At 43.9% G+C, this 21,537-nt stretch overlaps 1 protein-coding gene and 1 pseudogene across 1 annotated transcript in view; one reads left to right on the top strand and one right to left on the bottom strand.

Moving 5' to 3' along the window:
* The first annotated feature begins 1,480 nt into the window (after positions 1-1,480).
* LOC131381657 (small ribosomal subunit protein uS14-like) lies at positions 1,481-1,684 on the top strand (annotated as a pseudogene).
* Positions 1,685-1,808: 124 nt separating this feature from the next.
* Positions 1,809-21,537, bottom strand: part of SEL1L3 (SEL1L family member 3) — a 165,595-nt gene continuing 145,866 nt past the window's right edge. Inside the window, exon 25 of the transcript XR_009210535.1 lies at positions 1,809-1,876. The gene's annotated coding sequence lies outside the window, so the exon portion shown is untranslated. The remainder of the gene's footprint in view (positions 1,877-21,537) is intronic.

Raw genomic sequence — 21,537 nt, 5'->3', positions numbered from 1 at the left:
TTCTTGTGCTCCCCACATTCCCCATCAGGGCTTCCTCATGTGGACAGGTATGCTAGTCCAGGCAGTTCACTTGCAGTTTCCTTGTCCTCATGCTTCGGGGATGGGAGCCAGGCCTGAACTACAGAGTTCAGGCTGGATACATGTGCTCACCTGCTGCTCTTGTCTTCCAAGATATAGAGAGTGGGGCAGATGGAGGAGAAGAAAGTGAGGAATGGGTAGCATAGCATTCTGCCAAAAGGGCCCCAGGTTCTTAATTTAGCAAACTAAAGCCAAATTAAAAAGCATTGAGGCTAAATAATGCTCCTCTCCTGGTCAGATAACGAAAACCCTCCCTGTTGGATCTTTTGAAATAAAACGTGCAAGTTCTCCAGGCTCCTAGCCTGCATGCTGCCACCTTGAATCCCAGGGAGTATCTGCGCCTGGAATAGCTCTCCACCCCTCTCTGCCTCCTTACTTGCTGTGCAAGATGACTTCCTGGGTTATCTTCCTTCTTTCCACGCACCGACCCATTGGAATCTCTTTCCAAACGTTTTTCCATTTTCCCGTAGATGGGCTTTGATTAGCTGTCCTCTCTCCATGCCTGCAAAGCTCCAGATTTTTGGGGAAAGCTGCACCCAACTGGACTGCCCAGTGAACTGGGATCATTGAGTACAGTCGAGCACACGTGTGTGCATGAGTGTGCTCCTTCTCATCCTAGATGCCTTCTCTGTGCCTTCCACAGCCTCCTGCCTAATTACACCGCTGCCCCTGCCCCACCCTCAGCCATCCCAGTTCTTCCGGGCCAGTGAGCTCCAGCCTTATCTAGGAAAGGAGTGGGTGTAGCGGTGCGGCAAGATTGGGGCCTCCCCCATCCCAGCTTTTCCACCATCACAGCAGGTCAGGATATCAGACAGTCCTCCCCTGACCCTCCCCCTTGTAGATATCAATTCCCAATCAGAGCCAAGTACTCTATATTTATAGTCACACCCCTGTACAGCATTTTTCATAAGTTATATAGTAAATGGTCTGCGTGATTTGTGCTTCTAGTGCTCTCATTTGTGAATGAGGCAGCGTTCTTCTATGAAATGTAAAGAAAGAAACCACTTTGTATATTTTGTAATACCACCTCTGTGGCCATGCCTGCCCCGCCCACTCTGTATATATGTAAGTTAAACCCCGGCAGGTGCTGTGGCCATCTTTGTACTCTGGTGATTTTTAAAAATTGAATCTTTGTACTTGCATTGATTGTATAATAATTTTGAGATCAGGTCTCGCTGTGTTGCTCAGGCTGGTCTCAAACTCCTGAGCTCAAGCAATCCGCTCACCTCAGCCTCCCAAAGTGCTGAGATTACAGGCGTGAGCCACCACCAGGCCTGACTAATTTTTTTTTTTTTTTTACTGGTTGTGGGAAGGGAGAAATAAAATCATCAAACCCAAAAGGAGTGTGTTGTTTTTAATTACAGGGAAAAAGGGACCTCCTTGGATCTGTTTTATAAAAATGTGAGGTCTCCTTTTACCTCGTTGCACTGCTGAGAACAAGATGGGTCACCAGCAGCTGTACTGGAGCCACCCACAAAAATTCTCGCTCTTGTCGCGTCTGTTCAAACCAGCACGGTCTGATCCGGAAATACGGCCTCAATATGTGCCGCCAGTGTTTCCGTCAGTACGCGAAGGATATCGGTTTCATTAAGTTGGACTAAATGATCTTCCTTCAAAGGATTATCCAAGGCATCTACTCAATGAAAAACCATGATATTTGTTTGTACATAAAATAAACATTTGAAAAAACAAAACAAAACAAAAAATGTGAGGTCTCTTCCTTCACTGAACGTCACTACCCACCACTTACCATCTGACCCTCCAGCTGCATAATTTGTGGAGCCTCTTGTTCAAAAACCTGGGGAAAAGTGTCATTTTATATTGTGAAATGCCAATTTCAAACACAAACATAAGGCCTATTAACTCGTCTGTGGAATCATTGACATGACATAGCTTCTGTGTGTGGCTCACACATGTATTTTATTCCTACAAGAACAGTGAAAGCATTGCACAAAACTAATTCAATTGTTTTGATTTCACTACTTTTTTTTTGAGACATTGTCCCGCTCTGTCGCCCAGGCTAGAGTGCAGTGGTATGATTTCTGCTCACTGCAACCTCTGCCTCCAGGATTCAAGCGATTCTCCTGCCTCAGCCTCCCAAGTAGCTGGGATTACAGACGCATGCCACCACACCCAGATAATTTTCGTATTTTTAGTAGAGACAGGGTTTCACTATGTTGGCCAGGCTGGTCTGGAACTCCTGACCTCAAGTGATCCACCTTCCTCGGCCTCCCAAAGTACTGGGATTACAGGCGTGAGCCACCCCACCTAGCCTGATTTCACTTTTTGTGGAAATTCTGCCAACGCTCTCTGTCTTCCTGATGAGTAAGGAAGAACTGAAAGGAAAAAGAGCAATGGGCCACCCTTTCCATATGAGCGTTTTTCAGCCTAAGTGAGAAAAGACATGGTAGGGTTTCTTAGTTGTGCCTTGCTTGTTTCCTTGGAGTGCCATTACCTTTTTGCTGCATTCAAAGAAAGTTCTGGTTTGAATGGAAAGTATGGCCTTTCAGTGCTGTGCGTTCTGCCAACCACTGTGCTAGTCAAAATAATAACATCTTGGTTGGGTGTGGTGGCTCATGCCTATAATCCCAGCACTTTGGGAGGGAGGCTGAGGCAGGTGGATCACAAGGTCAGGAGATCCAGACCATCCTGGTTAACACAGTGAAACTCCGCCTCTACTAAAAATACAAAAAATTAGCCAGGCATGGTTGTGGGCGCCTGTAGTCTCAGCTACTAGGGAGGCTGAGGCAGGAGAAACACTTGTACCCAGGAGGCGGAGGTTGCAGTGAGCCAAGATCGTGCCACTGCACTCCAACCTGGACAAAAAGAGCTAAACTCTTAAATAAATAAATAAATAAATAAATAACTTGTTAAGAAAGAGTTGACTTTAAGAAACATTTGTAGGGCTAAGCTGGTCACACCTCTTTGTAGGCCAGCTATGCTGAGGGCTGAATCCGTATTGCAGAGCACAGTGAATTTGGAATCACTCAGATTGCTGGGTTCCACTCGTAGCTCTGTCATTTACTGTCTCAATAGCAACTTCCTCATCTGGAATATGGGACAGTAACACTTGGCTTCCTGTGATTATGAAAATGAAGCAATGTATGTAAATATTTAGCCAGGGTGGGTTTACTGTAAGTGCTTGGCATATGGCTCTGCCTCAGAATATAGGGGATGAACATGCATGGCAGATGTACAAGATACACTTCCCACGCTTGTTTGCATTTTTCTTCCTCTGAGTATTTCCAAAGTGACATGCCAAGTCAAGAAGGCTGCTATCAACCCAAGAAACCGAGGCCAGGACTGGCCTGGGATTATTAGGATGAGCTGAATAAATGTCATGTGGCCTGGGAGCAGTCCCCGGACTGGGCTCTGCAGCCATGGGACAGGAGTCAAGGACCACTCAGCATTTCCAAAACAAATCATTGCTCTGTAAACTCACTTCCTAGTCCCAACCAATGGCAGTGGTGAGTGTTATTATAAAAGGGTTTTGTTTTTGTTTTGAGTCAGAGTCTTGTTCTATCACTCAGGCTGGAGTGCAGTGGCATGATCTCGGCTCACTGCAACCTCCACCTCCTGGGTTCAAGTGATTCTCCTGCCTCAGCCTCCCAAGTAGCTGGGACTTCAGGTGCCCACCACCATGGGTGGCTAATTTTTGTATTTTTAGTAGAGACGGGGTTTCACCATGTTGGCCAGGCTGGTCTCGAACTCCTGACCTCAAGTGATCCACCTGCCTCGGCCTCCCAAAGTTCTGGGATTACAGGTGTGAGCTACTGTGCCCAGCCTTAAAAGGATTTTTTACACTATTATTTGTCTAGGTTGAAGATCACATATGTCTGTGTGGCGGCCTGTGAGGACAGCATAAATTATGTTGCCATGAAGTAAAATTATGCCTTCTCATTTGACTCAGGTTAATTATCTAGGACCCAAAGGGGCTCTGGAACCTGCCTGTTGGTGCTGAGATTGTAGTTTTGCATTTTTCACTTCGTTGGAGTCTTAGGAAGTCAGTAAATAACATCCTTTTCCTCTCTTACAGAATTTATTTATTTATTTATTTATTTTTTTTTTTTGAGGCTGAGCCTTGCTATATTGGAGTACAGTGGTGCCACCTCAGCTCACTGTAACCTCCACCTCCCAGGCTCCAGTGATTCTCATACCTTGGCCCCCCAAGTAGCTGGGATTACAGGTGCACACTACCATGCCTGGCTTTTTTTTTTTTTTTTTTTTTTTTGTATTTTTAGTAGACACGGGGTTTCACCACGTTGGCTAGGCTGGTCTCAAACTCCTGACCTCAAGTGATTCACCTGCCTCAGCCTCCCAAAGTGCTGGGATTACAGGTGTGAGCCACCACGCCTGGCCACCTTACAGAATTTAGAATCAATTGAAAAATAAGACACACAGGACAGAATGATGGAGATGAAAATATTCATTTTATTATTTATTAAGGAAGCTAATTGTAAGATGCGGCATTTAGAATTGCCAGGAGGTGGGGACAGGGGAGCTTACTAACACTTTACCTTTGCATTAAACCAATTTTCTTACCCAGGCTCAGGCAGAGGTGAATCTACAGGCCTTTCCCATGAGAATGGAGCCTGCCCTGAGGTTTCCCAGCTGACACATGGGTGGGCAAGCTCCGGAGCTCAGCATGCTTTGTTTCTCCTCCAAGACTTGACAATCAGATGCCATGGAGGCCCAGATGTGACAACTGTGGATGCTCTAGGGGGTTGAAGGTCCTGCTCTAACATCCTAATAAGGTCGAGCGCAGTGGCTCATGCCTGTAATCCCAACATTCTGGGAGGCCAAGGCAGGCGGATCACTTGAGGAGTTCAAGACCAGCCTGACTAACATGGAGAAACCCCATCTCTACTAAAAATACAAAAATTAGCCAGGCATGGTGGTGCACGCCTGTAATCTCAGCTACTCAGGAGGCTGAGGCACGAGGATTGTGTGAGCTTGGGAAGCAGAGGTTGCAGTGAGTCAAGATCGCCACTGCACTCCAGCGTGGGCAACAGAGCAAGACTCTGTCTCATAAAATAAAAAACAAACAAACAAAGAGACATCATAATAGGAACTGCAGGTGACTTCCCTAAATAGGCATTTTCTTTCTTTCTTTTTTCTTATATAATCCTCATTATTTTGGAGGCATTTTCTTTTTTAAAAAAATATATATTTTTTCAGAGTCAGTACCCGCCTTGTCACCCAGGCTGGAGTGTAGTGGCATGATCATGGCTCACTGCAGCCTCCAACTCCTAGGCCCAAACAATCTTCCCCCCCTCAGCCTCCCAAAGTGCTGAGATTACAGGTATGAGCCACTGCACCCAACCCTGCACAGGCATTTTCCATTCATCACTTCACTGACTCATCATAGCCTGAGGAATAGGAGTTATTTATTTCCACTTAATAGAGAGAGATGCAGAAGCTTCCAGGGACATAGCTGAGGGTCCCAAGATGAGACGATTAAGATCCACAGCCCACCCCTAGGCCACTGAATTGTGCTGCCTTGGGACTCACTGACCTCACAGTACTCACGGTTATTAAAGCAGAACAGATGCATGGGAGTTGAAGAATCAAGGTGTCTGGAAGGAAAGACTTAGAGAAAGGCTGCAGAGCCACCCAGGTATAAGAGTAAAGGGCAGGCCGGGTCCCCATGGATCCAGGTCTTCAGATAAACTCAACCAATTGTCAATCAGAAAATGTTTAAATTTACCTATAGCCTGGAAGCCCCATCCACCCCGCCCTCTTTGAGTTGTCCCACCTTTCTGAACCAAACCAATGTATTTCTTAAATGTATTTGACTGATGTCTCATGCCTCCCTAAAATATATAAAACCAAGCTGTTCCCCAACCACCTTGGGCACATGTTCTCGGGACCTCCTGAGGGCTGTGTCATGGGCCATGGTCACTCATATTTGGCTCAGAATAAATCTCTTCAAATATTTTACAGAATTTGACTCTTTTCGCAGACACTTTCTTTCTTTCTCTCTTTTTTTTAAAATTGAGATGGAGTCTCACTCTGTTGCCCAGGCTGGAGTGTAGTGGCATGATCTCGGCTCACTACAACCTCTGCTTCCTGGGTTCAAGCAATTCTGCTGCCACAGCCTCCTGAGTAGCTGGGACTACAGGTGCACACCACCACACCCAACTAATTTTTTTGTAGTTTTAGTAGAGGTGGAGTTTCACCATGTTGGTCAGGTGGTGTCGAACTCCTTACCTCAAATAATCGGCCCACCTCAGCCTCCCAAAGTGCTGGGATTACAGGCGTGAGCCACCGTGCCCCACCTTCATTGACACTTTCTATTCACTGGTGGGTAAATCACTAAAGCCAGCCCTTATTCAAGGGGAGTGGAAGTAGACTCTAGTGCTTGATGCAAGACTGTCGACAAATTTGCAAATATGTTTTAAAACCACCCAAGTTCACCCTCTGGTCACAATTTATATACATTCCTCCCACATGCAAAATACACTCATGTCAAGACCTCCGTAAGACTCTTGTACTACAACATCAGGCCAAGGGATATAGTTCAGGATCTTGTTAACTAAACCAGGACCAGGTGTGGATGCACTTCCTTGGGTGTGATTTCTTGGGTATAGCTCCTGGCATATCATTCCTCTCAATCTGAAGTCTTGTGAGCTAAATAAACAAGTTGTCTGCCCTTTACACACCCAACATACAATGACAACACAGGCATACATTTTTACTTTTTTTGAGACAGAATGTCACTCTGTCACCCAGGCTGGAATGCAATGGTGTGCTCTCGGTTCCCTGCAGCCTCTGCCTCCCAGCTTCAAGCGATTCTCCCACCTCAGCCTCCCTAGTAGCTGGGACTACAGGCACATGCCACCACACCTGGCTATTTTTTGTATTTTTAGTAGAGACGGGGTTTCTCTATGTTGACCCAGGCTGGTCTCGAACTCCTGACCTCGTGATCCGCCTGCCTCAGCCTCCGAAAGTGCCGGGATTACAGGCGTGAGCCACCGTGCCTGGCCAACACAGGCATAAATTAATAGACCCTCCCATTCGAAATGGGGAAAACAGGAAGCACACACAGTCACTGATCCATAGTAACTCTGAAATTCAGCTGGTTACATGCTGAATTTGTTGATCAGGGTGCAATTCCCCTCCTGGGGAGTTATTCTCTATAGGTCTTAGCTCCACTTTCTGAGCTCATGCTTCTGTCCTCTAAATTAGTTTTCCTTTTCATTTTTTCTTTTTGAGACCAAGTCTCACTCTGTTGCCCAGGGTGTAGTGCAGTGGTGTGATCTTGGCTCACTGCAATCTCTGCCTCCTGGTTCACACGATTCTTGTGCCTCAGCCTCCTGAGTAGCTGGGACTACAGGGTATGCCCAGCTAATTTTTGTATTTTCAGTAGAGACAGGGTTTCACCATGTTGGCCAGGCTGGTCTCAAACTCCTGACCTCAGGTGATCCGCCCGCCTTGGCCTCTCAAAGTGCTGGAATTACAGGCATGAGCCACGGTGCCTGGCCTAGTTTTCCTTTTCTATAAAGCATAGCTTTGGGTTGAGAGCAGTGGCTCACACCTGTAATCCCAACACTTTGTTTGGCTGAAGTGGGAGGATCACATAAGGCCAAGAGTTCAAGGCTGCAGTGAGCTATGATAGTGTCATTGCACTCCATTCTGGGCTATAGCACAAGATCATATCTCTAAAAATAATAATAATAATGAATAAAACATAGCTCATTTTTGCAACTGAGTATGATTCCTCCCTGAAGATATTTGAGAGCCCATAGTTTTCTGGTTTTTTTTTTTTGTTTTTTTTTTTTTTAGAGACAGAGTCTCACTCTGTCATCCAGACTGGAGTGCAGTGGTGTGAGCTTGGCTCACTGCAACCTTCACCTCCCCGGTTCCATCAATTCTCATGTCTCAGCCTCCTGAGTAGCTGGGATTATAGGTGTGCGCCACGATGCCCAGCTAATTTTTTGTATTTTAGTAGAGGTGAGGTTTCACCATGTTGCCCAGGCTGGTCTTGAACTCCTGAGCTCAGTCAATCCACCTGCCTAGGTCTCCCAAAGTGTTGAGATTATAGGCATGAGCCACTATGCCCGGCTTTCTCTTTTCATTCCCAAAGTAGGAGGATTGCTTGAGCCCAAAAGTTTGAGATCAGCCTAGGCAACATAGTAAGACCTTGTCTCTAAACAAAACAAACAAACAAAAAGTATAAATAAATAAAATAATACAAAAACAAATTTCTTCTTTTTATAAGGACACCAGTCATATTGAATTAGGCCCAGCCTAATGACCTAATTTCAACTTGATTGCTTTTATGAGGACATTATGTCCAAATAATATTACATTCTGAGATACTAGGGGTCCGAAGTTCAACATATCTATTTTTTTTTGGTTGGTGGGGTGAGTCGGGAGGTGGATAAGATTCAACCCATGACAGCTACGCTCAGTTAGGTGGTTCTCACTCAGCATCTCTCAAACAATTACTGTCAGATGCTGGCTTCAGCCGGCATCATCTCAAAGGCTTGCTTGCTCACATGGCTCGTGGTTGATTTTGGCTGTTGGCTGGGATCTCAGCTGGGCTTTCAACCAGAATTCTTACATGTGATCTCTCCATATGGTACCGGCTTTTTCAGAGCAAGGCAGCCAGTGGTAAACAATCAGACTCTGCCCCTTGACGGGAGAAGTGTCAATAAATTTGTGGACAGATTATAAAATCACTGCATCCTCCATCTCCTAATCCTTTCACAGTGCTGCTGACAGCAAGAGCGTGGTTTTTCTGAAATGCAAATCTGACTATGCTATTTTCTTTCTTATAACTCTTTAATAGTGCCTGATTTCTTTTTCTTTTCTTTTTTCTTTTCTTTTTTTTTTTTTTTGAGACGGATTCTCACTCTGTTACCCAGGCTGAGTGCACTGGCGCAGTCTCAGCTCACTGCAATCTTCGCCTCCTGGATTCAAGCGATTCTCCTGCCTCAGCCTCCTAAGTAGCTGGGATTACAGGTGTGCACCACTATGTCCGGCTAACTTTTGTAGTTTTAGTAGAGATGCGGTTTCACCATGTTAGCCAGGTTGGTCTCCATCCACCTGCCTCGGCCTCCCAAAGTGCTGGGATTACAGGCGTGAGCCACCGCGCCAGGCCTTGTTTCTAATGAGATAGAGGCCAACCCCCTCAGCATGACCTTCAAGGCCTTCATTTCTGCTGTCCTCTCTACCAAGAACCACACTGATACCTGGGAGCCTGTCAATATAAGGCCTCCTTTCAGGGCATTGGAAGTCATGGAATATGATTGCGTTTCAAGAAAGGTAAATTTGCAGATAAATACAAAATGAAATTGAAGCAGAGATATGCAGTCACCCAAAAGAGACAGATTGGCTTCCAGGCCCAAATACTTTGCTGTAAAACCAGCTGAAAGGGTTGCCATGTCCAAATTGAGATTGTGCTTATCAAAAGTGGAGGTGGGCAACCACAGAGGCTGGCAGCATCCACTCCAGCTTTGTCAGGAGACAGGGAGCCCTGGCCCGAGGGCCTGGCCTGATGATTCTGAAATTTCTACTGTGGAAATAAACTATTTGAATACCCTAACTCATTGGGACTAACTTCCTTGTTCCAAATATGCATCTAGCCACTCTTTCATTATGATCTGGTTTCCCATGTAGCTTATTATGGGAGAGAATTAGACTGCTATGATGGTCCACATCCTTCTATAAATGAATAAACTAGCCTTCTGGGGTTAGTCATCAGCTTCCGAGATTGCATTAATGGGAGTCTGCCATGCTCTGCATGCTCAGCTGATTTCTGAGCTCATGTGGCTAAGGATAAACAAGGGTGAATGTAGGGTGGGGCAAAAGAGGCACCTTGGACACAAAATTTAAGGAGGCATTCACTCTTAGGGTCTTGCAAGTGTGTTTTACTCTGTTTTCTGTTGCTGTAACAGAATACCTAAAACTGGATAATTTATAAAGGAAAGAGTTTTTTTTAGCTCATTGTTCTGGAGGCTGGGAAGTCCAAGATTAGGCATCCACATCTGATGAGGGCCTCAGCTGCTTCATAGCACGGCAGAAAGCAGAAAGCAGAAGGGGAAAGAGGGCATGTGCAAGGGAAAACAGGGCTGAACTCCCCATAACTAAACCCATTTCCTTGAGAAGGCATTAATCCCTCTTAACGACCTAATTACCTCATAAAAGCCCCACCTTCCAGCACTGCCACAGTGGCAATCAAATTTCTACATGAGTTTCAGAGGTGACAAACCATATTTAAACCATAGCAAATTGCTTTCTTAAACTTTGTGCCCTAGGTGCCTCTCTTGCCTCACCCTAGTCTCAACCTGATATATTCAGAAAAGCAGGTGCCATCTTAGGGAATCACCTTTATCTGATCAGAGCCTAAGTTCCTAGTTCCAAAGGTGACATTATAATCTGCTTGCTTTTTCTCTAGGTGAGTGGTCCTTTCTTTTTTCTTTTATTTGAGGTAGAGTCTCACTCTGTTGCCCAGGCTGGAGTGCACTGGCGCAGTCTCAGCTTACTGCCATCTTCGCCTCCTGGATTCAAGGGATTCTCCTGCCTCAGCTTCCTGAGTAGCTGGGATTACAGGCATGCACCACCACGTCCAGCTAGTTTTTATAGTTTTAGTAGAGATGGGGTTTCACCATGTTGGCCAGGTTGGTCTCGAACTTCTGACCTCAAGTCAGGCGTGAGCCATCATGCTGGCCGGGTGGTCCTTTCAATAGAGAACCAGACTTTCCAGCTGTGAGTAAAATGCAAGCAAGCTCTAAGACAGCCTCCCAGCGACATGAGACCCAAGGAGATAGGAGGAAGAGGGGAAAGTGTAGGGGAGGTTTAGGGTAACAGTAACACTACTTTAGAGGGTGTAGGGTTTATGCTGATTGGGGAAGAGATTAGTATCAAAGTCCTAGGCATCCTACGACACTGTCCCTGTGGACACTGTCCAAGGATATGAATTTGCCCTCAATCCCATAGACACAGGCTGGCTAATAGACTGGTACCTTTCAGTACCAAAATATGTATCATATTTTCTCCCACCTCCAGCTCAACCTTCTATTAATAGCAAGCAAGTAACCCCTACCTCTCATCCCTTGGTTAGCCCTGGCCCTAAGCAACTAAAACATATGCTGATTAACTAAGGTCATTTTTTCTGTCCCCTGCCAGCTTTACATTGCTGGTTACACAGGTAACTCCAGATCCCACTGGGCAAGATATTGGGATTTGGGGGGTTAGCAGAGCGCAGGGACAAGGCATCATCCTATCAGGGGCAAGACAGCCACCTCTATCTTGAACCCCTCACACTCAGCATAAACAGCATCCTCTTACGCAGTGCTGGAGATACTGCAAGCATGAGTTAGGAGTGGGACGAAAGTAAAGGACAAGGCAGGGCACGGTGGCTCAAGCCTGTAATCCCAGCACTTTGGGAGGCCGAGGCGGGCGGATCACGAGGTCAGGAGATCGAGACCATCCTGGCTAACACGGTGAAACCCCGTCTCTACTAAAAAATACAAAAATTAGCCGGGTGTGGTGGCGGGCGCCTGTAGTCCCAGCTACTCGGGAGGGTGAAGCAGGAGAATGGCGTGAACCCGGGAGGCGGAGCTTGCAGTGAGCCGAGATCGTGCCACTGCATTCCAGCCTGGGGGTCAGAGCAAGACTCCGTCTCAAAAAAAAAAAAGAAAGTAAAGGACAGAGACAGGTCTCAGATTTCCTATGCATCTGTGCTGGCCAATATTTTAGAACTCCTTTCAAATCAGTAGGTTAATGTAGCAAGGCGAGGCCACATCAGGTTGGTCCCAGTCTGGTACTTGGGATTAATGTATGGTGAAAGGAATAAGGGATGTGGCTGTGGCCAATTAGAAAGCCAGTGATGCTGGGAGTACTAGTCGGCAGAGTTCACACTCTCAGCGAGCGGGGCTTTCCCTTTGTCCTGCAGTTTTTCCTTCTGTCTTCACCTCTCACCCTTGGCCCCCTCCAATGGGCTTGTGCAGAGAAAGTTACTTTGTGCAGAGAAAGCAATGCAGTAGAGTGGGAAACTCCAGTTTTGGCAAAAGCCAGACCTGGCTTTGAACTGTCAATCTGCCACTGACCATCTGTGAGGTATTGGTCAAGTTAGTTAACCTCTTTGAGCCTCAGTTTCCCCAGCTGCAAAATGAGGACCCATAAGTGTCATAGTATTTGCAAAGTATTTGACAGGTAGTAGAGTCCAGTGATACTAGTTATATTGAGGTTAGTTCTTTCGCATCTTTTTTTGAAATGAAAAAATCATCTGAAAAAAAGATTTCTTTTTTTTATTGATTTTTACAGTCTTAATAGGATTGAAGGAGAAAGTGATTGCGTTAGAATTTTTTGAGAAAGCTTTCTAGTGGGTTCTTTGGGCAAGAATTAATAACAATGATGATAGATAACATATATGGAGCATTCATCATATGTATGGCCCTCTTCTAAGTACAATGCATGGGCCAGCACAGTGGTTCATGCCTATAATCCCAGCACTTTAGGAGGCTGAGGCGGGCTGGTTACTGGAGATCAGGAGTTTGAGACTAGCCTGGCCAACATGGTGAAACCCCATTTCTACTAAAAATACAAAAATTAGCTGGGCATGGTGGCGGGTGCCTGTAATCATAGCTACTCAGGAGGCTGAAGCAGGAGAATCACTTGAACCCAGGAGGCAGAGGCTGCAGTGAGCCGAGATTGTGCCACTGCACTCCAGCCTGGGCAACAGAGTGACACTGTCTCAAAAAATAATGATAATAATAATAACAAACTAAGTACATTGCATGAACTAAGTCATTTATTATTCTACCAGATCTGTGAAGCGAGACTACTGTCATCTCTATTTTACAGATAAAACAAAATACCAATGTCTCCTAGACAGCATGTTTACCTCTTTACTTCTTCTGTATTGTTTATTTGCTAAAGAATAGCTTTGTCTCTTTCTCGATTTAAAAAAATATATATTGAGGGGATGGCCAGGAGCAGTGGCTCACACCTGTAATCCCAACACTTTGGGAGGCAGAGGCAGGCGGATCTCTCGAGGTCAGGAGTTTGAGACCAGCCTGGTCAACATGGTGAAACCCATCTCTACGAAAAATACAAAAATTAGCCAGGTGGGGAGGCACACGCCTGTAATCCCAGCTACTCGAGAGACAGAAGCAGGAGAATTGCTTGAACCCAGGAGGCGGAGGTTGCTGTGAGCTGAGATCATGCCACTGCACTCCAGCCTGGGCCACCGAAACTTTGTCTAAAATAATAATAATAATAATAAATACATATATATGAAATTTCGTAACACAAAATTAACCATTGTAAAGTGAAAGACTCAGGGGCATTTAGTACATTCACAATGTCGTACAATCACCACCTTTATCTAGTTTTTTTTTTTTTTTTTTTTTTTTTTGAGACAAGGTCTCACTCTATCGCCCAGGCTGGAGTGCAGTGATGCAGTCTTGGCTCACTGCTGCCTCAACCTCCTGGACTCAAGTGATTCTCCCACCTCAGCCTCCCAAGTAGCTGGGACCACAAGTGTGTGCCACCATGCCTGGTTAATTTTTTTTTTTTTTGAGACGGAGTCTTGCTCTGTCACCCAGGATGGAGTGCAGTGGCGTGATCTTGGCTCACTGCAACCTCCGCCTCCCAGGTTCAAGTGATTCTCCTGCCTCAGCCTCCCAAGTAGCTGGGATTACAGGCATGTGCCACCACACCCAGCTAATTTTTGTATTTTTAGTAGAGATGGGGTTTCACCATGTTGGTCAGGCTGGTCTCAAACTCCTGACCTCGTGATCCCCCCACCTTGGCCTCCCAAAGTACTGAGATTATGGGCATGAGCCACATCACCCCGCCTATCTAGTTTTAAAACACCTCCATTACTCCAAAGTAAAATCCTTTATCCATTAAGCAGTTTCTCCTCATTACACACTTCCCCCTCCTCGCCCACTGGCAACCACCAATCCATGTCTGTCTCTATGGATTTATCTATTCTGGATATTGCATGTAAATGAAGTCAAACAATATATGACTTTTTGTTTCTGGCTTTTTTCACTTAGTAGGATGTGCTTGTGTTTTTGTTGTTGTTGTTTGAGACAGAGTCTCACTCTGTCGCCCAGGCTGGAGTGCAGGGGTACGATCTCGGCTCACTGCAACATCTGCCTCCCGGTTCAAGCGATTCTTCTGCCTCAGCCTCCGGAGTTGCTGGGACTACAGGTGCCTGCCACCATGCCCAGCTAACTTACTAGAATGTTTTTATCCACATTTGGATAATAATAATAAACTAAGTACATTGCATTAACTAAGTCATTTATTATTCTACCAGATCTGTGAAGCAGGACTACTGTCATCTCTATTTTATAGATAAAACGAAATACCAATGCTTCCTAGACAGCATGGCCATTTGCATATATTCTTTGGGGAAATATCTATTCAAGTTCTTTGCCTATTTTTAAAATTGGGTTGTTTGTCTTTTTAAGTTCTAAGGGTTCTTTAATATCCACATTTGGATAAAAACATTATATTAAGACAAACATCCCAATAAAAACATTATATTAAGTGAAAAAGGTTTAATGTTCACTTAGTATAATGTGTTTATCCACATTGCAGCCTGTATCAGTACTTTTTTTTGGCTGAATCGTACTCCATTGTATGCATATACAATAACTTGTGGAGCCATTCATTAGTTGAGGAACATTTGGGCTCTTCACACCTTTCGGTTATTGTGAGTTGTGCTGCTATGAACATCCATGTTCACGTACTCGTTAGAGTGCCTGTTTTCAATTATTTGGGGTTTAGATCTAAAAGTGGAATTGTGAGGGTTGGGCACAGTGACTCATGCCTATAATTCCAGCACTTTGGGAGGCCAAGGCGGGTAGATCACCTGAGGTCAGGGATTAGAGACTAGCCTGTCAAACAAGGTGAAACGCCTGTCTCTACTAAAAAATATATACAAAAATTAGCTGGGCATGGTGGTGGGCACCTGTAATCCCAGTTACTTGGGAGGCTGAGGCAGGAGAATCACTTGAAACTGGGAGGCAGAGGTTGCAGTGAGCCGAGATCACACCACTGCACTCCATTCTGGGAGACAGATGAGACTCTGTCTCAAAATAAATAAGTTAATTAAAATAAAAAATAAAAATAAATAAATAAAAGTGGAATTTTGGGGTCCTGTGGTGGCTGGGCCACTTGACATTCTCACTAGCAATGTATGGGGGTTCCAGTTTCTCCACATCCTTCTCAACACTTGTGATTTTTCTTTCTTTTTTAACATCATCCTGGTGGTGTGAAGTGGTAACTCTTTGTGATTTCTATTTGCACTTTTCTAATAATGAATGACGTTGAGCTTCTTTTCATGTGCTTCTTGGCCATTTGCATAGATTCTTCGGGGAAATATCTATTCAAGTTCTTTGCCTATTTTTTAAATTGGGTTGTTTGTCTTTTTACGTTGTAAGAGTTCTTTATATATTCTGGATACTAGACTCTTATCACATACGCAATTTGCAAATATTTTATCCCACTCATAGATTATCTTTTCACTTTCTTGATAATGTCCTTTACTTTTTTTTTTTTTTTCCTTGAGACAGAGTCTTACTCTGTCTCCCAGGCTGGAATGCAGTGGCACAATCTCAGCTCACTGCAACCTCTGCCTCTCTGGTTCAAGTGATTCTCCTGCCTCAGCCTCCCAAGTAGCTGGGATTACAGGCACAGGTCACCACACCTGGCTAGTTTTTGTATTTTTAGTAGAGATAAGGTTTCACTATGTTGCCCAGGGTCATCTCGAACTACTGGCCTCAAGTGATCCAACTGCCTTGGCCTCCCAAATTGCCGGGATTACAGGCATGAGCCACTGTGCCCAGCCATTTTCTTTTTTTAATTAAAAAATTTTTAATTCTTTTTTGAGGCAAGGTCTCACTCCATCTCTCAGGCTGGAGTGCAGCGACATGATCACAGCTCACTGCACCCTCAACTTCCAGGGCTCAGGTGATCATCCCACTTCAGCCTCCCAGGTAGCTGGGACCACAGGCGTGCACCACCATCCCCAGCTAATTTTTGGTATTTTTTGAGAGACAGGATCGTGCCATGTTGCCCAGGCTGGTCTCAAACTCCTGGGCTCAAGCCATCCACCCACTTCAGCCTCCCAAAGTGTGGGGATTACAGGCATGAGCCACCACGCCTGGCAATTTCTATTTTTCGTAGTGATGAGGTATGGCTTTGTTGCCCAGACTCTTCTTAAGCTCCTGGGTTCAAGCCATCCTCCTAACTTGGCTTGCCAGAGTGTCGGTGAGGCTGGAGAATAGGGTCTGGAGGCAGGGAACTTGAGACCAATTTGTGCTGACTTCCTAAAGCTGAATCAAGGGAAAACATCAAGGTCTGGGGGCCAGGAATCTAAGCCCAATTCATGAAAATTTCCTAAGGTGAAATCAGAGGGGAAATACCTGGGTCTGGGAGCAGGAATCCTAAGGCCAATTGGCAGGAACTTCCTAAAGCTAAAAGAAAAGGAAAAACCCAGTCTCCCCAGGCCCAAGTAACAAAGGATCAAAGGCTACTTACTCTCCTACGACTTTCCCCCTTCCCCCAGGATAGAGAGGGAGAGTGTCCCAAAGTGGCCGAGGACTGAGCTAAGTGCTACTCCTTCATCTGCATAGGGCATCAATCTGCTCCAGCCTTGGGTTAGCCTCGGGCCAATTCACCTCAGCCTTTAATTAGCCACGGGCCAAATCTTTCATCCAGATAAGAGGTAGCTGATAGGCACCTCAAACAGACTACTTAAACCCCCAAAAACTTTGTAGACGGGGTCCTTGAGCTGCCTGCTTCATTCTACTCCTACCCTATGGAGTGCTTTCTTTTTTCTTTCTTTTCTTTTCTTTTTCTTTTTTTTCGAGATGGAATCCACCCTGTCACCCAGACTGGAGTGCAATGGTGCAATCTTGGCTCACTGCAACCTCCGCCTCCCAGATTCAAACGATTCTCCTGCCTCAGCTTCCCCAGTAGCTGGGATTACAGGCGTGCCCCACCACACCCGGCTAATTTTTTGTATCTTTAGTAGATATGGGGTTTCACCATGTTGGCCAGGCTGGTCTCAAACTCCTGACCTCGTGATCCGCCCACTTTGGCCTCCCAAAGTGCTGGGATTACAGACCTGAACCACCGCTCCTGGCCAGAGTGCTTTCTTGCTTTAATAAATCCCTGCTTTCGCTGGGTGCAGTGGCTCACACCTGTAATCCCAGCACTTTGGGAGGCCGTGGCAGATGGATCACTTGAGGACACTCGAGGTCTCAAACTCCTGACTTCAAGTGATCCGTCCACCTCGGCCTCCCAAAGTGCTGAGATTACAGGCGTGAGCCACTGCACCTGGCCCTGAGATAATTTTTGTATGTGATAATGAGGAAGGGGTTGAACGTAACACTTTTACATGTGGGAATTCAGTTGTCCCAGAACCAACTGTGGAAGAGTCTATTCTTTCCCTACTGGTGGAGAAAGATCCTTACGTGATTTTGATCTCTGGGGAATATGCATGGAGGCAGGCAAAGAAAAGTCAGCCACTCCAAACCCTGGTCTGGAAACAAGCAGGGAGGCCAGGACAAGTTGATCAGCACTTCAAACAAAGGACAGGGAGGAGGAAAATTTCTAGAGTTGCAGCCCTGCGTGTAAGTGCAGGAGCTGTTCTCTGTTTATGATTTTATCAAATGTAAGTTGAGTGGCACTTTCAAAATGATTTTATAAAATGCAATCGATAGAATGAATGTTGCAAATCATGTGGTAACATTCAAATCCCATAGTTGGAGCTCAGTTCATTCAACATACCCACACACAAGGCTAATCTTTATACAGGGGAGCTGAAAGATTTCTATCATTTAGGTAATTTACTTCCTTTGTTTGCTTTTTTTTTTTTGAGACGGTATCATTCTGTCACCTGGTCTGGACTGCAGTGGCGTGATCTCAGCTCGCTGCAACCTCCACCTCCTGAGTTCGAGGGATTCTTGTGCCTCAGCCTCCCGAGTAGCTGGGAGCATGTCATCATGCCTGGCTAATTTTTGTATTTTTAGTAGAGACAGGGTTTTGCCATGTTGGCCAGGCTGGTCTCCAACTCCTGACCTCAAGTGATATGCCCACCTCGGCCTCCCAAAGTGATGGGATTACAGGCATGAGCCACTGAACCAGGCAACTTAGTAGGGTTTTTATAGAGATAAATTAGTTAAAATATGTGAAGTCCTTAGAATAGTACTTGGCTATATAAGTGGTAGCTATTTGCCATTATGATGATGAATGGTGATGATTATTATTTTATCATCTTCATCATGATGTTCTCACTCTTTAAGCAAGGGGAAAAAAGAGCAGTTTACAATATCCACAAAACAGCAATATATCAAATAATAGTTTTTGTTTGTTTTTTTTTTTTTTTTGGAGAGAGTCTCACTCTGTCTTCCAGGCTGGAGTGCAGTGGCTTGATCTCGGCTCTCCACCTCCTGGGTTCAAGCAATTCTCCTGCCTCAGCCTCCCGAGTAGCTGGAACTACAAGTGCCCACCACCACACTCAGCTAATTTTTTGTATTTTAGTAGAGATGGGGTCTCTCCATGTTGCCCAGGCTGGTCTTGGACTCCTGAGCTCAGACAATCTACCTGCCTCAGCCTCCCGAAGTGCTAGGATTACAGGCATGAGACACCGTGCCCGGCCAAAGAATAGATTTAACAAAATATTTGTTAAACCTTTAGGATAAAAATTATAAAACTTCATTAAAAACTTTAAAAGAAGATGATGATGCAATTTATCTATTTATTTTTCCCACACCTGAACCACCAATGATGATGCAATTTAAATTTGTCTGATAAGGCAAGTCACTCCTCTTTGTCTTTCTCCAAAGTTGTCTTAAGTAATTTTTGTCCCTTTGCTCTTCCAAAAAAATTTTAAAATCGGGTTAATTTACAGATGAATATTGGGGGGACTTGAAATCTTCATGAGATTGAGTTCATGCTCATGGACGAGAAGACTCAGTGTCATAAAGTGAGGGGGCCTGCAGTAGCTGAAGCCCCATGGGACCATCAGCCTTTTTAGTATACTCCAAAGTACCTTGCAAAGATGATCATTTTCTGTGTGAACATGATGTACAAAGGTTACTAAGCACTGGAATAGACCAGAGGGCTAGAACAGGGAACTCAGAAATAGAGCCTCATATACATGGAAATTTCATCATCTCCAAAAGTGCCATTACCAATCTGCTGGGATGAAAAGGATTATTCAATAAATGGTGCAGCTACTTATGTATATGGGCAATAAAATAAAATTGCTTTCTTTCTTTTTTTTTTTGAGACGGAGTCTTGCTCTGTCACCCAGGCTGGAGTGCAGTGGTGCAATTTTGGCTCACTGCAACTTCCATCTTCTGGGTTCAAGCAATTCTCTGCCTCAGCCTCCTGAGTAGCTGGGATTACAGGCATGCACCACCATGCCCGGCTAATTTTTGTATTTTTTAGTAGAGACGAGGGTTCTCCATTTTGCCCAGGCTGGTCTTGAACTTCTGGCCTTAAGTGATCTGCCTGCCTCAGCCTCCCAAAGTGCTGAGATTACAGGTGTGAGCCACCGCCCCCTGCCAAGAATGCAAAATATTACAAACTCTTTTGAAATGTAGGATAATATTTTGATGACATCAGATCAGGAAAAAACCTAACAAAAGCAGAGAAAGCTCAAATCATAAAACAAAAACAATTAAGTTGAATCATATGCATGGGAACAACCACTACAACTTATATCACAGACAAAGAGCTAATTTCAACAAGAAAGAAATTTTTCAAATCAATAAAGTAGTAATAATTCGATATAAACAGATCAAAGTATACATAAGTGGTCTTAAGACTCTAAAAATACTAACTTTTTGCACCCTAAGTTCAACTTCATTAATAATAATAGAAATATGAATCAATGGTCGGGCGTGGTGGCTCACACCTGTAATCCCAGCACTTTGGGAGATCGAGGCAGGACCATCGCTTGGGCCCAGGAGTTGGAGACCAGCCTGGGCAACACAGCAAGACACCCTCTCAATTTTTAAAAATTATTTCTTTTTAAAAAGGAAATGCAAATAAAAACTACATTGAGATCCCGTTTTTCACCTATCAGATTGGTAAAAATCCAGAAGTCTGACTTATGTTATTGTCCATGGTAGAGGAAATAGACCCTTTTACAATGCTGTGGGGAGTAAATTTTTACAACCCCTATGGTGGAAATTTGGCAATATCTATCAAAATTGCAGTTGTACCTACTCTTTGGCCATTTCCATATCTAGAAACGTTTTCCCTAGACATCTACACACGTGTGTGCCATGATGAAAGAACAAGGTTACTCAGTGCACCATTGTTTGTAACAACAAAATATGGGAAAGAAGCCACTAAATATTAATCTTGTTAAATATAAATTATAGTACATTCATATTATGGAATATTATAGAGCTATAAAACAACAAAGAAACTCTCTTAAAAATATTACTGGTGTGGAATAATCTCCAGGTTATATAGTAAAGGAAGAAAAAAAAAACTCAAGATGCATAACAGTGTACACTAATATTTGGATTAAAAAAGTGAAAATATTTATTGTATTTTGCTTTTATGTGCATAATTCTGGAAGGATACTAAAGGGAATTGGGTGACTTGAAGAGGCAGAGAATAGACTTTTTACTATATGCTCTTTTGTAACTCTTGAATTTTAAGCTATGTGCTGTATGCATTATCTTTCAAAAGAAAGAGCAACATATTAAAATTGAACACATTTGCTACATTGAAGTTAAAATTTTTGATATAATAAAAGGTATCATAAGAGGTTAAAAGACAGTAGGAGAATGTATTTTCAATACATGTAACTGAGAAAAGATTCGTATCCAGAGTTCCAAATCAATAAGAAAAAAAAATCCAATATGAAAATGAACAGAAAATAAGATCAAAACACTCACAGAAGAAGAAATGTAAATGGCCAATTAACATAATAAGAAAGGCTTATTATAGTGATCAGGAAACTATATATTAAAATGAGCTATCATTTTACTACAGTTGATTGGAAAATGTTTTAAATTCTGACACATTCAAGTATTGGTGAGGATATAGAATATAGAAAACACTCATAGCTTGCTGGCAGGAATGTAAATTGGTATTACTACTTTGGAGAACTACATGGCAATAAAGTAGAAAATATGCATGCCCTTTGACACAGTAATTGCACTTTTGGGTACATAATCTAGAAAACTTCTAGAACATTTGCATTAAAAGATACATACAAAATATCCATTGATATATTATTTATATTAACAAAAATCAACAAGAAAATGAATAAATAATGTTATCATTACAAAATAGAACATTATATAGCAATATTCCTATTCCAAGATTCCTATATGTATCAATGAGAATAAAGTGTAAACACGTAAGCTGGAGTGAAGAGCAAATGGTTTAAAGAATATTACTTAAATAAAATTTTAAAACATTCAAATAATTCTATGTAATGTTTGTGCTAATCTACATATG

This window comes from Hylobates moloch, unplaced genomic scaffold (genome assembly GCF_009828535.3).
Source record: "Hylobates moloch isolate HMO894 unplaced genomic scaffold, HMol_V3 SCAFFOLD_17, whole genome shotgun sequence".
NCBI lineage: Eukaryota > Metazoa > Chordata > Mammalia > Primates > Hylobatidae > Hylobates > Hylobates moloch.
This window is presented reverse-complemented; position numbering and strand designations above follow the sequence as displayed.